This window comes from Sesamum indicum, linkage group LG8 (genome assembly GCF_026168435.1).
Source record: "Sesamum indicum cultivar Baizhima isolate 11 linkage group LG8, ASM2616843v1, whole genome shotgun sequence".
Classification (NCBI taxonomy): Eukaryota; Viridiplantae; Streptophyta; class Magnoliopsida; order Lamiales; family Pedaliaceae; genus Sesamum; species Sesamum indicum.
Window position 1 is genome coordinate 1,009,776 of NC_142664.1, and position 5,772 is coordinate 1,015,547.

General features: G+C 31.0%; 1 long non-coding RNA gene across 1 annotated transcript; it reads left to right on the top strand.

The window, feature by feature from the left end:
* The first annotated feature begins 906 nt into the window (after positions 1 to 906).
* LOC148787076 (uncharacterized) lies at positions 907 to 2,526 on the top strand. The gene is made up of 3 exons (XR_016066695.1): positions 907 to 971; positions 1,478 to 1,544; positions 2,292 to 2,526. It is a non-coding gene; the product is annotated as an uncharacterized LOC148787076 (long non-coding RNA).
* The last annotated feature ends 3,246 nt before the right edge of the window (positions 2,527 to 5,772 follow it).

The window sequence follows — 5,772 nt, forward strand, 5'->3', positions numbered from 1 at the left end:
CTAATAAGAGACCATGTCACTTGCCTAGTTTTTAGCTTATTAACAAACAAATTCAGTTTTTTTCTATTATACCCGTTGGATTATAAGGATTGGATAGTGTCCAATTTATTTCACCAACTTAGTCATGGCTCTATAAATAGGCATGAGTTCTCCTTCATTTTCACACCAAAAAATATTGAGAGCCTCTTCTTCCCTTCTAGCTCCTTTTCTCATTTTATTTCTGAGTGTTATTTTTATTCGTTGTTCTAAGCTTTCTTCCACGAGTGCGCGTGTAAGAAAGTAATAGCTGTGTTAATCTTGGGGAGCGATCGGTTTATACTATCTGCACCATGGTAGTACCGAAAATTCGCTTTCAAGGCAGTAGTTTTTCCACGACACAGTCTTTCAATTTTTCCAACAGTCCTGTCTAAAATTGAGAGCATGCCTGCAAATTTCTTTTGGCACCAAGATAGTGAACAAAAAATCCATTGGCTGTATGACGCCCCGAAAATTATAATATATAATTGAGAGATTAATTGGTAAATTTTTATGAAACTTAGTTAATTGGTAAATAAATTATGGGCCATAATTAGAATATAATAAAATTTGAACGGGTTAAATTGGAGCTCGTTATAATATTTGAGAGCAAATTATATTAATTAAGAAATTAGGAGGGACGTAATGGGTATTTTGAAAAAAGTCTAATTAAATAAATAAAGTAATAATAATATCATATATATAATATATATATTATTTAGTAATATATATATATATATGTAAATGATATATACATACTAGTAAATAATATATTTACATACATATATATATATGAAAGAAAGAGAAAACAAAAGAAAAAGAAAGGGTAAAGGATTTGGGGGTGGGCCATCACCCACCGCCCCACCTCTACATATATATGTATGTGCTTACTCACAAATATACAACTTATCAAAATTTGCAATTTTCATTTTCGGTTTCTGTAGTACGCAGCGGAGGTGAGTTTCTGTTTTAATTATTATTAATTTATATAATTATATTATTTAATTAATCCGTTTATTAAATGTTGTTTATACTAAGTGATGTATTATTTAATCGGAATATTTTATGATTTTGGCTATTTAAATTAGTGTCAAATTAAATATTACATTTGCTATAAAAATGATATAGTTGGGTGATTAAAATATTAGATTTGTTATATTTAATTATCATGATAGCTAATTTACACAATTCCATCGGAATGATTAACCAAATATGTAATTCTATGTATTATTTCTTAATTAAATTGTATAGCAATGATAAATTGACAGAAAATTCATAGAAATACGGAAGTTATATTTAAGAAATATTATGTTATTTAAGAGGAAAAAAGAAGATTTGTACTTCGATAGAAGTGGAATATTAAAGAATTATTAGAAATCGTACGAATAAGATTTAGTATTATATTTAAAAGAAATTACGATATTCTCGATATATTAATTGTATGTGATATAACTCATTATAGGATACGGGGGTGAGGTGAAAGGACTGACAATTAGCGATTGAGTAGAAAGAAACATTGTGAGGTTGAGGTAAGTAAATAATTAGTATTATCTATATATGTCTTCTGTATTTGTGGTTTTACTGTTATATGTATTTGTGGTTCATGCAGACATTGATTTATCTGAAAATATATGAGTGGTGAATGATTTGATTTGATTGATGATATTGTGTACATGGAATGAGAATGTACATTGAAATATTATGTTTGTTGTTTGATGTGTTGTGAGTGTCTGAAAATGAGAATGTATTGATATATGGTTTTACGTTACTAGTTGCTTACAAGAATGGTGATATGTGGAAATGAGGGAGTGGTGGAAATTGAATATAATTGTGGTGTGAATACCCCTTGATGTGTTGAAAAGCCTATAAGGCGAAATGAGATGAAAAGAGCTTTGATGCGATATGAAAAGAGCTTTGATGCGATATGAAAGAGCTATGTGCGAAATGAAAATGCTATGTGCGAAATGAGATTGATGAGCCGGCTGTCAAGGGGATTCACTTAAATTTAATAATGGTGAGATTGAGTTGACGGGAAAAACACAATATCACCTTCTGGTAAGCAAACTAGGAAAAAGAGAAAGTTTAATTGATTGTCTTATTGCGTGATAACTATGTGGTGTAATAAAGATGGTTATGTGGAAGCAAATTGACTATATATTCTATGCATATTGCCTATGTATCTTGTTTGAGGTTATATTTGGTATACATATATAGATAGGACTGGTTATTTGCTTACTGAGTGGCAGGCTCATTCCCCTGCTGACATTTTCTTTCAGGAGTAGATTTTGAGGTTTCTCACTGTTGAAAAATAGGTCCGCGCGCTATACTCAAGCAGGTCGGGCCAGTATGCAGTCTTCTCCTCTTTGTCAGTTAGAGTACAAACCACATTTTGTTTGTACAGAGAGAATATAAGCGTACGGATTACCTGTGACGAATCACTTTGTGATGTGTGATGTGTATATATATATAATGTTGTGGGTTGATAATACCAATTATGACGTGTTGGGATTACCTATGCAAATTAATTAGATAATTATGTGCATTTATATATATAAACACAGGGATTATTATAAGTATGACATTTATGGTAGATATAGCACTTGTAGCAAAGGGGGTGCTACAGACTGGCTTGGAGAACTTTGTGCAAAGGAAATGAGGAGGGGGGCTACACTTTAGGAGCCGGAAAGGAGTTTAATATGGCTATACTATGTAAACAGGCTTGTCGACTTGAGAAACGTTGTAAGCACTGCCAACTCATATGACTTTGAGGAGGAGGTGGTTTCACCAGATGGGTTGTGGGGGCTATGCGGTCTTGAGGAGGACGATTTAACGCACGTTCTTATCGAGTGCTCCTTCGTTCATGTGCGTGGATTGTGTCTCAACTTCCTACCTCGAAGATTGCACGAGGAGGCCTTGGCATGGAGGATTGGATGTGGCATGTATTCCCAAAGTTGAATCTGCAGAATTCACTTACTTTTTTACTCTCTGCTAGTCCCTTTGGGCAAATAGGAATAAGTTGGTGTTTGAGGTAGTTGGCTCGGATGCCATGGTCCTTGCGATCGCTAGCCCCAAATTGCTTATGATAAGCTTCTTGATCATTGGTTTGGAAGCTGCTCTTCATGAATTTTAGTTAGTTTTACCTTTCTGTTATTGGAAAGCTAATAGAGTGTAAACACTAAGGGTTTGCTACATAATTCTTGATTTCTTATTGAAGAAACAAATTAATTATACATATTTAATGTTAATAATTAAAATATATTTAATTGTTGATAATCGAAAATTTATGATGTAACTATAATCAATCTACTCAAACAAATGACAAAGGAACACGCATTAATTCAATTAGGCAATAATCACACCATCTTCTTACGAAGTTTGGTGTAATTATACGTAAATGATCTAAAGAAATTATATCTGGTACCATTTATATTTATTTCTGCCAACAGATAGATCTATCCTTAGTAAGATTTATAAAATTTGTTGACATGAGCAAAAAAGTTGAATGAAAATATGTATTTATCCCAATTAACTTATTACAAAATTTATTACAAGTCAAACAAATCGTTTCTGACTAAACTACTTTTATGTATCTTCACATACTAATACATATGAGAAAATACATCTCAACCTTATAAGGATAGTACTGTAGTCAGAAAAAAATTATTTGATTTACAATAATCTTATAATAAGTCAATCAGGGGTAAAGATTTTCATTCAACTGCTTTGTTTATATCAACAAATTTTACAAATTTTATTAATCGATGTATCTAATTATTGGACGGAAACAAACTCCAACGGTACTATATACAATTTTGCAAACCACAATTCTACATGCAATAACATCAAACCTTTACGAAAGGCAATGTAATTATTCTTGCATGTTAGTGTGACACTAATGCGAGACATTAAGAGCCCATTTAGTTGTGTTTTCATTTTCATTTTCATTTTCAGTTTCCAACAATTGAAAACGTGTAGAAATGCTTTATTGATTTTTGTGAGAAAATTGAGAATATGTTTATATTAGTTGTTTCCAAATATAGGTATATAGGTGTGATAATGTTGAATATATGTATATGTAATTTTGATGTGACAGATGACCAAATTGATTGAATATCTGAAATTATAAAATAATCAAAGTGAGTCTTGCCATTTGAAATAATTTTAATTGATTTGAAACAAGAAAAGACATGGTGACAAGTATAACAAACCCATGTGACCTATAATTTCAAAAAATTGAGAATTAAAATAGAAATGCATTCTCAATGAAAATGGCTTGACAAAACAAAATCCCAACTATCTAAATTAGGCCTGGCAACGAGTCGAGCTCGAGCTCGACTCTGTAACTTCAAGCTCGAGCTCGAGCTAGAGCTCGAACTCGAGTTCGAGTTCGATTTCACGAGCTCGAGCTGCCGAGCTCGAACGCGAGCTCGACAAACAGCAGCAACAAGCAACAAGCAACAACAGAACAGCAACAAGCAACAACAGAACAGCAAAAACAGACTTTTCGTTGGTGATCATTGACAAAAGCAATTCCAAATATTTTTAGTTTGTAAAACTTCTATAACTTTAGTTTGTAAGATAAGATTTTTAGGATATTTTGCACCAGTCAATTGCAGAAGCAACCGTGTGTCAATAGAGAAAGAAGGATTACCTCATCGCCGCACTCGTCGCCGACTTGCCTTTCTTGTTGCCGTGTGTGACGTCCGTAGAACTTTGTACGTAATTGAAAAACTAATTGATAATTATTAGAAATTTAAATTTAATAAGTAAATAAATTATAGATTGAATTTGGGATATAATAAAACTTGAATGGATTAAATTGGAGTTCGTTATAATATTTTAAAGCAAATCATATTAATTAAGAAATTTAGGAAGGACGAGTATCTTGAGAAAAGTTTAAATTAAAAATAAAAAAAATAAAGAAAGAAAGAGAAAAGGAAAGAAAAAGGAGGAAAATGAATTGGAGGAGGGGTGGGCCATCACCCACGGCCCCACCCCCATGATAAACATATAATATATATATATATATATATATATATATATACTTTCAAACCATTTCACTATAATTCTGTAATTTTCCTTTTCTTCTTCAGTTGGCGCGCGGCAGGTAAAAATTGTAATTTTAATTCTTCTTAATTTATATAATTAAATTATTTAATTAGTCTTTTTATTAAATATAGTTTATATTAAGCGATGTACTATTTAATCGGAGTATTTTATGATTTTGGCTATTTAAATTAGTGTCGGATTAAATATCATATTTGCTATAAAAATGATATAGTTGGGTAATTAAAATATTAGATTTGTTAGATTTAATTATTACTATAGTTAATTTACACAATTCTATCGGAATGATTAACGAAATATATAATTCTATGTATTGTTGCTTAATTAAATTGTATAGCAACGGTAAATTGACAGAAAATTTATAGAAATACTTAGGAAGTTATATTTTGGAAATATTATGTTATTAATGAGGGAAAGGAGGTTTCAGTGGTAATATAATTTACGAATGTTATTAAAAATGATAGTTATAAATATATAAGGGATTTGATTAAGTGAATTCTTATGAATTATTTGGTAAATTAAATATATTGATTATACGTATTATAATTTATTATAGGACGTGACTACAAGGTAGAGGGTTGAGCAGTCCCTCGTGAAACAGAAGCATTTTGGGATATAAGGTAAGTATAGCTAATTGAATTTATATATATATATCTATATGTGTAGTATTGTATATATTATATATATTGG